General features: G+C 49.5%; 1 protein-coding gene across 9 annotated transcripts in view; it reads right to left on the bottom strand.

The window, feature by feature from the left end:
• The window catches only part of CUL1 (cullin 1), an 88,216-nt gene extending 77,802 nt beyond the window's left edge, over positions 1 to 10,414 (bottom strand). For 3 of the 9 annotated variants that reach the window (XM_059885425.1, XM_059885427.1, XM_024990516.2), the window contains exon 1: positions 9,822 to 9,973. The gene's annotated coding sequence lies outside the window, so the exon portion shown is untranslated. Of the gene's footprint in view, positions 1 to 5,588; positions 5,746 to 8,891; positions 9,974 to 10,097; positions 10,219 to 10,325 lie in introns of those variants that run through there. The other 6 variants (XM_059885426.1, XM_059885428.1, XM_024990518.2 and 3 more) reach the window with 5 other exon arrangements.
• Between the last annotated feature and the right edge of the window lie 2,066 nt (positions 10,415 to 12,480).

Here is a 12,480-nt window from a genome sequence, read left to right as displayed (position 1 = left end):
CTGTAGTTGGAGAGTCATGACAAATCCTGAACATGGGCAAGGAAGGCTGGGGACAGACCCAAACAAGGCAGAGCTGAGGACAGAGTATGTTGAAGGGAGAACTAATAAGACTCGGCAGTCACTTAATATAGAACATTCTCAGAGACAACGCTGTAAACTGAGAAGCTGAATGTGGCCTAGGGAGGCTGTGAGGGTGGGGAGGGCCACAGGGACACCCTGCAGGCTGGGGGGCAGGCTGGGGGGTGCGGTGGGCTCAGCCAGGAGGCAACCAGCTACCCTCGAAAAAGGTCAGAACTGCTCCAGCCAGAACATACCTGAAAAACCCCACAGCAAAGCGAACCAGATCAGAGAAGCCAGCCAAAGAGCCATCTCCTCAAAGACAATCTAACAAGCGAAGACCAAGATGATTCAAGAAAAAACAATGTGATCCCGGTCCAGAAGCTTGGAGAACATTGCGTGTTACAGCCCTTCCTAAAGGGGCCAAAAGCGCTCTGAAAAACACACCTGGTTCAGCTTCCCATTCTCACCCTGGGAACCACCGAGCGAGAAACGCAAAGGAACCCGTGTAAGTGTCAGGGAAGCTGACCTAGGAGAAGCCAGTCTGTGTTTCAATGGACTGGCGTGCTTTGAAAACTCCAGCAGTTTATAAACTTTAAAAAGTTCTGAAACATCTTTGTAGTTAATGCTACAAACCAGAATTTTCCAGGTTTAAAAAGGACTTTCAACGTACGTCACCTCCAAGAAACTGTGAACGACACGAGCTGAGGCTCTGCTGTTGGTCCTCAGTAGCGAGGACGGATTAATGCTGGTCCATGCGCTTAAAAAAAGATTTTTTAGACGCTTCCTATAATAGCACTTCGGGTTTATATTTAGACAAGGAATAAAGTGAGGCAGAAACCATTTCTAGACAAGTACATGTCTAACTCTGGACTTGGGAGGATCCTGCTCTCCACGTTCCCAACCCCATTCCTGAGAACTCTATAGTGTTTTAAGATGCTCAACGCTCTGCCTGAGAGCAAAGAGGCAAACACAGCATTTACTCCACACCTGGCCTCCCCTCCACGGCAAGGCATGTCATTTCTCACATTTGACTCTAAAATCGGTATGTCTCTACAAAGCAAAATGTATTCTTTACCATGGTAGTAGGGTTTTCTTCCCTCAGATGCTATTATTAAATCAAGGGTACAAAGGTCTGTACAGTCAAGACTATGGTCTTCCCAGTGGTATTGTGAGAGCTGGACTGTGAAGAAGGCAGAACACCAAAGAATTGAGCCTCTGAACTGTGGTGCTGGAGAAGACTCCTGAAAGTCCCCTGGACAGTAAGGAGATGAAACCAGGCAATCTTAAGGGAGATGAACCCTGACTATTCACTGGAAGGACTGATGCTGAAGCTGAAGCACCAGTACTTTGGTCATCTGATGCAAACAGCTGACTCATTGGAAAAGTCCCTGATGCTGGGAAAGATTGAGGGCAGAAGGAGAAGAGGGAGTCAGGGGATGAGATGGCTGGACAACATCACCGATGCAACGAACATGAACTTTGGGAAACTCTGGGAGATGGTGAGGGACAGGGAGGCCTGGCGTGCTGCAATCCGTGGGGTTGCAAAGAATTGGACACAACTGGGTAACTGAATACCACCACCACCACCACCTTATATACGTACACAGACCCTGTAAGATATGTATTTCCTATAAAATAGATGTCTCTCTATAAGGCCAGCAATGTTCATTAGCATATTAAAAGCCCCTCAGTATCCAACCTATCATTTCCTAAATGCATTTACTCACACATCTTCCCTTCTATAGGCCTTCCAGGTGGCACTGGTCATAAAGAACCTGCCTGCCAATATAGGAGACACAGGTTCGATCCTTGGGTCGGGAAGACCCCCTGGAGGAGGGCACGGCAACCCACTCCAGTATTCTTGCCTGGAGAATCCCATGGACAGAGGAGCCTGGTGGGCTACCGTCCACGGGGTTGCAAAAGAGTTGGACACGACTGAAGTGCACAGACACATCGCTTCCATCAGTATCTTACATATCACAGAACATAGATGGGCAAACACTGCTCTAAAATAAATGACAGAAAATGTAGGGAGTGGTAAAGCTGACTTGCTTTATTATAAAAGCAGGGACTGAACAATGCTTCAGAGTATCAAGTGATACATGCATGATAGGCTTCACCATAAATGTCCGGTTAAATCGCAGATGTTCACAAACACAACACAGCCCCCTGCCCGGGCCAGAGGCACCGACACACGGACACCTGCAAAGGGGCCACTGAGGAGTGACTCCTGTGAAACCGCGCACCAGGCCACGCCCTCTCCAGCATTTGGGTCCCCTGTGGGGAGGCAGTCCTTACCCTCTGGTTTCAGGAGCCTCTATCTGATGTAGGTAAAGTGAGTCGTGTCTGACTCTTTGCGACCCCATGGACTGTAGCCCGCCAGGCTCCTCTGCCCATGGGATTCTCCAGGCAAGAATACTGGAGTGGGTACCTGTTCCTTTATCCCGAGGATCTTCCCGACCCAGGGATCAAACCTGGGTCTCCTGCATTGCAGACAAGATTCTTTACCTTCTGAACCATGACCGACTAGCAAACTATTCCTACATCGAGTGGCCAAGGCTACCTTTACCTTGGGAAGTGAAAGACTTATGTCCATAATGAGGTGTCTACCAGCAAAAAAGCAGAAAACTGTGTGTGTGGGGGGGAGGGGGGGAGGGTAGGGAGCGGGGAGCAGTTTCAAAGCTGCCAGAGGGGTCCAGCCCCAGTCTCTGGCACATTCTACGTGCTGAGGAATGGTGGTTATTACTGCATTGCAAGATGATCCGCTAGACAGGAGTGGTGCACTCAGAAGAAACTAATCTCTGGCTTTTTTCTTCCCTACCCTCCCCCAAACCGAAGCCCGCCAGTTCCCAAAGTATGGTAAAGCGCTTCCAGCCTTCATGTCTGGGACGCCACTCGGGGCTGAACTGCGTTCCCTGGTTTCTCAGCCTCATCCCCACCTCAAACCTTTCCCTCCAGTCCGTCTAGAGCAGGCCTCCCTGCCTCCTGCAGGAGGGCCTCCGGGCTCTCTGGCCTCTCCCCCACGTCCTGACTTTCAGATGCTTCCTCAGCACGCTTAACTATGTTAGCTACTCGGGGACACATTTCTGTGCACCTGTTCTCTCAGGCAGCCAACAGCATTCCTAGTTTGTGTCATTCAGAATACATTTATTAATCACTAATAACGTTTTAATATTCCAAGCCATGGCATAAAGTGTGTCAAGAGAATTTGTTTTTTCTAATCTGTAGCAAATGCACCTTCTTAGGCATGATGACAGTAGCTTTCAACATCCATCTACTACGGCTAGGAGTTGTGAAGTCTACAAAAAAAGGATAGGAAGGTCACACTTCCACACTGAAGAAATTTGTTAGTACATAATCCAGTTACAATTCAACAAAATTCCAAAACGAGGGCGTGGAGTATGAGGGGATCCAGAGACACTGAAGGACGAAGATGGGAGGATGGGAAGATGAGCCCTGCAGGGAGAACCAACGGTCAGATATCTCACCCTTAACCCTTCGCGTCAACACACCTGCAAGGGACCTGCTGCAAGGAAAGCAGAAACCCAAGTGACCCAGCACTGAGTGAGTGAGCAGAAACATCACTGCTTCTATTGTCTTTTGTCTTCATAAGCTAATCCACTGCATTATAAATACATGTGCACTGTAGAAAAATATAAGCCAAAAGAATAAACTAAAAATAACCCATAATTCCACTACTCAGAGATAATCACTATAAACATTTTGGCTTATTAAAAAAAGTACACACACACTAAAAAAAGAAAATTTTAGACATTACATATATTGTTCTGTAGCGTGTTTTGGTCTCACTGAAAACAGAATTACAGAAATGCAAAGATTTATCTAAAAATGCTGAGATCATAACCCTTAACAGCAAAACGTGAAAACAAATGTTCAATAGGAAGGCATTAAATAGTGCACCCGTGGCACAACATTAACCCATCATTTTTTTATTTTCTTAGACTGAATCCCTAAAAGTAGATTAGATATTTATATTTCAAAGTGCAAACACACACACACACACACACACATTTACATGGTTCTTGCAGAAAAATTATTCTTTTTCAGGCGATGACTGGATGAACTCATTTCTTCATATCCTCACCAGAAGTGGCTTATTTTTCAATCTATGCCAAAATTTAAAACAAACAGTACTCACTGATTTGCTTTCCCATGAGTACTACTAGTAAAGCTGAATTTTTGTTTCTTGAGCCTTCTTTAAAAAAAAATTAACAGTTTGCTCATTTCCCCCCATAGTGGCAAAGGAGGTGGAAGGGGTATCTTTATCTTACCTCTATAAGCCGTCTTTTTTTTGTAAAGAAAGCAAATTTATCTGAAAGGTACACTACTTCTTTCCATTTGTCATTTGCTTTTTAATTTTGTTTGTGGCATTTTAACATACAGAAGTTTAATTATTCTCAAGTAATCAATGGAGACTTTTCCTTCACAGTTCCTGCTTTTGGGGTTATATGCTGAGAGGACTGCTCCATCCTGAGATCAATTGCATTATCTTTTGGTCCTTAAAAATCTGGGTTGGGGGGGACACTTTAATAGCACACAAGTTCTCCATCCTAAAATCACAACCATTTTTATTACTTTTAAATATTTTCAGCAGTACACACACTACACATTCTAAGCATACATTTCATACAATCTGTTTTTCAAAGTATTCTCTGCCATAGGCCTTTTTAAAAAAAATCACAGCTTACTAGATTTAAACAGTCTTCAATGGTTTTATAAGGCCAGTGAGTCACATCTCACCCCACTTAACGATAGTCCCAAAGTCCAGAGCTGTTCACCTTGTCCCGCAAGTATCCAATCACTCTCCTTTAACGTCCCCCAGTTACTAAAACACTAAGAAGAATAAGCTCATTCTTGGTAGGCAACCCAGTTCTGCATAATGAATTCTGTCCTAATTATCAATAGGAAGGTATCAATCTTGAGAGCATTTCTACCTTGCTTCCTTCTTCTCTTCTACCTTCATATAAATCAGAGCACCTGGGTAAAAGCTGGAGCCCTGGAGTCACCCTCATTTTAACTCAGGTCTGGCCACCGAAGAATTGATGCTTTTGAACTGTGGTGTTGGAGAAGACTTTTCAGAGTCCCTTGGACTGAAAGGAAATCCAACCAGTCCATCCTAAAGGAAATCAGTCCTGAATATTCATTGGAAGGACTGATGATGAAATTGAAACTCCAGTACTTTGGCCACCTGACGTGAAGAACTGACTCATTTGAAAAGACCCTGATGCTGGGAAAGACTAGAAGGCAGGAGGAGAAGGGGATGACAGAGGATGAGATTGTTGGATGGCATCACCGACTCAACGGACATGAGTATGAGTAAACTCCAGGAGTTGGTGATGGACAGGGAGGCCTGGTGTGCTGCAGTCCACGGGGTTGCAAAGAGTTGGACACGACTGAGCAACTGAAGTGAACTGAACTGGCCACTGAGTAGGCCTGACCTTAACCACCCAAGGCCTCGGCTTCTTCCCCAAAAGACTGTCAGGGAATTAAATAACAGCAGCTCTCACCTGAGGGGCTCCGTCAAGATGTGAAAGTGTTAGTCGTTCAGTCATTTCCAACTCTGGGACCCCGTGGACTGTAGCCCGCCAGGCTCCTCCATCCATGGGATTCTCCAGGCAAGAAGACTGGAATGGGCTGCCGTTTCCTTCTCCAGGGGATCTTCCCGACCCAGAGATCAAACACAGGTCTCCTGCAGGGCAGGCAGATTCTTTACTGCCTGAGCCACCGGGGAAGCCCCCAGATGTGAAGCGGGGAGGATGTTCAGGAACAAAGTGTGAGTTACTGGAGCTAACCCACGCACCTGCACAAGGGCCGCGTGCCTGTCACAAGGCCCCACGCCTCCAAGAGGTCTGCCCGGTGGGAGAAAGAAACCACAAGTCCAGGCCAAGGTGAGGTGCTCCAACAGTGACCGGCGGGGCCTCAGGGACCCCAGGAAAGGCTCCCCCCAGGATGGCGCATCAGGATCTTCCAGAGGAGCAGGAGCCTGCTGGGTGACGGGAAGGGGACACGGTACTGGAGGCCGAAAGAGAGCCAGAGGGCAGCAGGGCCACTTCTGGGAAGGGGGCTGCCATGACGGGGGAAAAAGCAAAGACTCCACTCACCTGATCCAAGGGTCCCAAGGACCAAGCCTGGGCGTCACAACCCTGCTTTCAAACACGAAGAAGGGTACGCTTTATGGGGCGGTCCAAATGTTGTGAACGTTAAAAGCTATGGCATTCCCATGGAATCCACACACTTTGAACGCCTGAAGAAAACTGAAGTCAACTGAAAACCATCTCACTTTATAAACGAGAAGTAAGACGTTTTTCACCTCTAGATCCAACGACATCCTACATCTTCTCAAGCAACACATTCTATACTCATGCGAAAAGAAATAAAGCAGACGTTTTTTCTAGAAGCTATATTCTTGTGCATAAAAAATTTTAAAGCCACCAAACACCACAATAATCCTGTTTATAGTGTGTATTATTAAATGGACAGATTACGAAGCTTAAAATCCTTAGTAATAAACTTAAGGTTTTATTTAAGTTTATTCCTCGTTTCACATTCGTGTCTCAGTTTTGAGAGGCAAATGAAGGAAAACAATTTGTTGAGAAACTACTCAATAGCACCCCACCAAAACAAACACACACACACACAAGAACAAGATAAACTTCAAATGGGTCCTTAAAAACATTACATTCTTTTCTCAGGTATAACTAAAAGCTCAAAATTCATTCTGAGTCTGGACAGTTTATTCCAGACTCAATTGCTGAGGCCCATGGCCTTGGAACCTATGGAGGGCTGAAATACCAAAAAATAAAACACAAACACACTCCTTTAATTTTTGGCACCCTGATTTTCAACTTGAAGGACAGCAAGTAACTACTCTTCAATCTAAAGCCCGTTCGTTTGAATTTTCCTTGCAGAAAAAAAGGCATACTATGCTTGCTGGGCAAACTGGGAGCGAACTTCTGATCAAAAGGCACTCGGGGACTCAAGAAAGGTCTCTCCTGTGAGAAAGGTCACTGGGCCTCCAGGACCCAGAGTCCTCTTAACAGGGAGGAGTATCAACCGACCAAAGGATTTCACCTCAAAGCTATGGTGGCAACATTTAACCTGAGGCAAAGACCTCAATCTTGTTTAAACACACACACACATAAATTTTAAACATCTGTACTTAAAACTAGTTTTGAGGAAAAGGAAGGAAATTAAAGTTTCACAAGTTGCTTTCTTGGCACCCTCCTGATCTTTCAGAGCCGAAGAAAGCCTGAGCATTTTTCCGTCAAGCTCTGTGTTAGTTCCCGGGGATGCGGTAGGAACAATTTATTAAAAAAGCTCACACCCTTATCCAATGTAAGTGCGGTGACTGCTTCTGTAGCCAAAATCTGAGGTGGTCAGATTATTCCAGATTTCTTCATTCAAAAAGCAAATGAAGTACCCCTGACCAAGTTCTATGCTCCTCTGGGGATGCAAAAAATAAAGAATATGTCTTGCCTTCAAGAATTCAGTCTGTAAAGTATGGGAAGTAAAGCTGCATTGACAACCCAGACTAAGCTAATTATCTCTAGAGGATAATAATCAGTAAGAGACAAAGGAGTCAACATATCTGTAATATATGTATATTAGAGCTATGAATCAACAGAGCTGTAACATCTAAGGAAACTGCAGGACATTACCAGGTATCACCAGGCTGTTAGTTACCCATGTGGTGGGTTTACCGCCACATGGGGGGCCTGCCTCCAAGGACATGAATCAGTGGCCCTAAGAGTTGCTGCTGTTGTCACTCAGTCGTGTCCGACTCTTTGCAACCCCGTGGACTGCAGCATGCCAGGCTTCCCTGTCCTTCACTATCTCCCAGAGTTTGCTCAAATTCATGTCCACTGAGTTGGTGATGAGAGGATAGTATGAACTGGTGAAAACCCCTAATAGTACAGCTAAAGAGGTTTTTTTTTTTTTTTCTCCCTTTTGTTAAAATAAGTTTTTAAAAGATGATTCCAATGACAAAAAAAGTTAAATATTTTTAGAGAGTATTTCAGCCAACCCTCTAGAGCTTAATGAGCACTCTCTCTAGAAACCTCCAAAAATGGGCATAATAGAGTTAAAGCAAGCTAGTCTCCTGCATGCTGTATGCATGCCTCGGAATTTGAAATGCGTTGCAACTATTTCGACTTACCAGGGAAAGCAACAGAACTTTTAAGTAAATTTTTCCCCAATACCCAAGGACACTTTTAGATCAAGAGAATATTAGGTCCAAATTTTTTAGATAAATTTTTTTTCCCTTAAACAATGATTCCTATTTTTTCTACACAATTCATAAACGCTGCAGGATTTCAGAAAACCAGGTAAGACAGGGTGACCACAAAATGAAGCGTTAAACTTATACCTGGCCATGCTTTTGCAGACTGCTAAAGCTATGCTGAGGTCTAGAAGGTGGGGGCTTCAGGTAAAAGTGAATTTCAGTCCCTTCTGTCACTCCGATGAGTGCATTTCCAAAACTGCGTGACCCCTGACTCCACTAACTTGGACTGTTTTAATGCCACTGCGCGAAGAGCAATTACACAGAGCAAATAAACACTTAACTGCAATTCCTCATTTGCACCCTCACCACTAACTCCAGCTGCGAACTGTGAGCAACGACAGTGATCCAATCCGAAAAGAGGATCCTATTTTTGGCAGAGAGCTAGCTAAAGGGAGAAAACCCTCAACTTTGGAGGATTAGGCTCAAGAAACGTTCACCATGCGTTTCTCCCCGGAACCACCAGCACACCGGGGGCCGGGAGGGGCGCGCGGGGCGACCCCTGCACGCGGCCGGCCGGCACCCGGGTTACCTGCGGGGTCAGCGCGCGCTCCCGCCGGGTGCAGGGCCGGGGGCGCGCCGAGGCGGCGGCGCAGGCCCGGCCCGACTCGCGGGCGCTCGGCGGGCGCCGCGGCGGGGGGCGGGGGGGCGCTCCGTCCGGTTCGGTCGCCGCACTCGCATCCCTGCGCGCCGCCCCAGGCCCGCTCCCCGAGGAGAACCGGGCAAAGGGGCGACTGTTACCCAATAATAGCGCCCTACACAGTCGCAACAATGCGGGCGGGGAAACCCGGGAGCCGCGGGGCAGGGAACCGGAAAGCAGAGAGAGCCCGGCTCCGCGGCTCCTCCGGCGTGCGAGCCCAGTACTTTACTTGAGAACACGAGTCGGGGGCAAGCGACGCTCGGGGGAGCGGTGGGTCCCCAGAGGGGCCGAGGGAAAGGGGGCGCGGGTCCGGGCGCCCCGTGGTTGAGGGGGGGTGGTGGTCGCTGCCTCAGGAGAGGTGAGGCGCGCGCGCGCGACTGCCCCGGGGCCGCTCGCCAGACCGGCCCCGCGGCCCGAGGCGGGTGCGCTGGGAAAGGGGCGGACGCCACCAGGCCGCCGCCTCGGGCGCGATGAATCGGGCTTTTTTTTTTTTTTTCCCCAGTGCGTAGTCCGGGCCTGGGCCGCCCCGAGCCCGCGTCCGGGGCCGCGGCCCGGCCAGGCCCGAGCCGGCCGGGGTGACTCAGGGCCAGGCCCCGCGCGGGCGCGCGCGCGCTCCCTCCCCTCCCGCCCCCGGCGCCCTCTGCCCACGAGTGCCCCGGCCCCCGCCGCCATTCCGCCCGGTCGCGGCTCGGCGCCTCAGGCCTCTCGCCCGGCGCCTGAGCTCGGCCGCCGCGGCCCCAGTCACTGCGACACCGCGGCTCCGGGTCGGGCCTGCGCCGCCGCCGCCGCCTCCCCTCAGCCCCGGCGCCGCCGACAACTCACCCGCATTTCCCGGCTGCCTAAATGGCTCCGGCGACGTCTCCACCTGGTCGCTGGGCCCGGCCCCGGTTAAATCCCCGTCCCGCCAAGGTCTCGCCGCGTCCCTCAGCCGCCGGGGCTGCCCCGCCTGGAGCTGCGTGCGACACGGCTCCCGCCTCCTCCTCCTCCTCCTCCCGGCCCGCCCGCCGGCCCTCCTCCCGCCGCCGCCGCCGCCGCCTGCACCACGCAACCTCCGCCCTCTCGCCTTCCCTTCGCCGCTCCCCGCCCTCCCGGCCTCACCGGCTCCGGCTCCCGCGGTGGAGAAGCTGGTGGGGGGAGGGCCGGAACGCTCCGCCATCGGCGTCCGGGGCGGGGGAGTCGGGAAACCGTCGCCGCCATCTCCCCACCAGCCCCGCGGAGCGGGAGGGGCCCGGAAAGCTCCCGCCCGCCGTGCCCCGGCCTCGGGTTCTCCCCACCCCGCCCGCCGCCCCGCGCCGCCGAGGCCCCGCTCGCGGGGCTGCTCTCTACCTGAAAGCCCCCGCGGGGCCCTGGCCATGGACGCCGCACCCTCCCCGGACAGGCGCACCGGATCCTCCTCCAGGTTTTACAGCCTCCCTGGCCTTGGGGGCCGCCTCTGAGGACCCGGCTTCCCGCCACTTTGGGCCGAACGAGGAGGGGGCGGGGGTGGTCACCTTCCTAGGTCGGGGCCCCAGCCTGAGGAGAAACCGGCCCAAAACACCCCGGAGCAGAGGGTCTCACACGCTCGCCCTCCCCCGCTCCTGCGCGCACACACACCCTGAACCGACACGGATCACAACTACACCCCCTGGATCTACCTCCCCGGCCGGGAGGATAACCAAAAGCCATACCCCGACCGGCTGATAAAAGTCAGAGATGGGCGAGTGGCCCTGAAAGGCAGGCGCAGCAGACTCCAGAGAAACGTGCCGTCCGTTCTCGTCCATTCTCTGAACCCCAGGACACCTGCGGCCTCGTGGATCGGCACCTCAAAGTCCCAGCTCCTCGGAGCCTCTCTGTCTCTCTCTCTCTCTCAAATCGGTTCGGAGATCAAACCAAATTAGCTTACCTCTTCAAACTCTTTAACCCACTCTTTTTTGAACAGATATCGACAGACACTTTACCATTAATCTCTGTAAAGATAAATGAAGAATGAAATTGAAGGTCTTACATATATGGATGGGATGAGGTACGACTATTGAATAGGACTGTTTTCACCAGCGCTGCGGAGTTGTTCGTCACATTCATCTGAAATTAACTCACAAGTGGGTACCTGAAATACAAATTTGGGCAGCGCAAATGGCCACCTGGCTTCCTATGGGGACACAGGTGAGCAAGCTTGGACTTGGAGGGACTTCTGCTCTAATCCCATGGTCCATGAACAATTCAACATGGAAGGATTTCAGGTTATCTGGGCCAAAGACTTGAAGAGTGTAACTTCCTGTTTTGCTCCAAAACTAAAACATTAAGTATCACCTTGGAGTGGAAATGTTAGGCCCAGAGCCTAGGGCTACTCCCACAGCCCTCACTGTTTCCTGAGGAATATGGGTGTCTCTTAGAAGAAGTATCTAAGACATATTTGTATATGCTGTTCCTCCTATTGAAATGTGGCCTTTTGTCAACAACTCTTTATCTTTGAAAGTATGGCATTTGTCTGTATCTGTCACCAGAGTATGTGATCTCTCAGCCTATTTAAGGATTTTTAAATTCGTGCTTTATATCCTCAATGGACATGAGTTGGAGCAGACTCCGGGAGATGGTGAAGGACAGAGAAGCCTGGCGTGCTGCAGTCCATGCGGCTGCAAAGAGCTGGACAGGACTGAGCGACTGAACAGCAACAAATATCCTATACTTTTAAATATTCAAAAGAAGCTTAGATGTATTTAACTTTCTCATGGGCACATAGGAGAATTGAAGGTAAAAATGGAAGGCTTGTTTATATATGTACACATATATGGGAGACTGCACATATATGGTTTCTCTGAGACCCTCACTTCTGTGTGCTTTCCTCAGAGGACAGGTTAGCTCATCTCCCGTTTCTCTAACCTCTCCTCTCCCATCTCATCATCCAATATGGTCGTCCTGTCTGTGACTCCCCACAGCTAACACGTGAGATGAGTGGGTCAACTTTCCCTTTGCTGTTTGTTTCTTCCAATGTCTGTTTTTCCTTAATGGGAGATTTAGTTCATCTCTACCTTCCTCTCCACTTCTCATTGCCTCAGTTCCTGGTTCTTAATTTCTTCCAGCCTTTATTCTTCACTCATCTGCACTATTATTCTTAGCTCTAAGGCTACACCATTGACTTTTATGTCCACTTCATAACCAGGTTGCATCTGTACCACTTCTGCTCTGCACAGGTAACCTTGCCTCCTACCTAACCATTTATTCTCTTTCCACTCCATCACTTCTCCGTCTTCTCCCCGATCTCAGCAAAACTGATGTTGTCCTCCTGTCAGATGACCCAGCATTTGGAGGGGCAATTAACTTATAGATGTTAGAATCAAAATCCAAAATAGTCTGACTAGAATATTAGGTCAAAACCTAGGATAAAATATAACTTTGCAAACCTAAAACAATATGATGAAGTTCAAAAAGCCCACGTTTTAAATTTAAGCAGACCTCGGTTTATATTCAAACTCAAACCACCATCTTTTGTCTTGGTTAAGCC

The sequence above is a fragment of the Bos taurus genome, chromosome 4, assembly GCF_002263795.3.
Source record: "Bos taurus isolate L1 Dominette 01449 registration number 42190680 breed Hereford chromosome 4, ARS-UCD2.0, whole genome shotgun sequence".
In the NCBI taxonomy this organism is placed as follows: domain Eukaryota; kingdom Metazoa; phylum Chordata; class Mammalia; order Artiodactyla; family Bovidae; genus Bos; species Bos taurus.
Note: the sequence above shows the minus strand (reverse complement) of the source record. Positions and strands in the feature narration are given on the sequence as shown.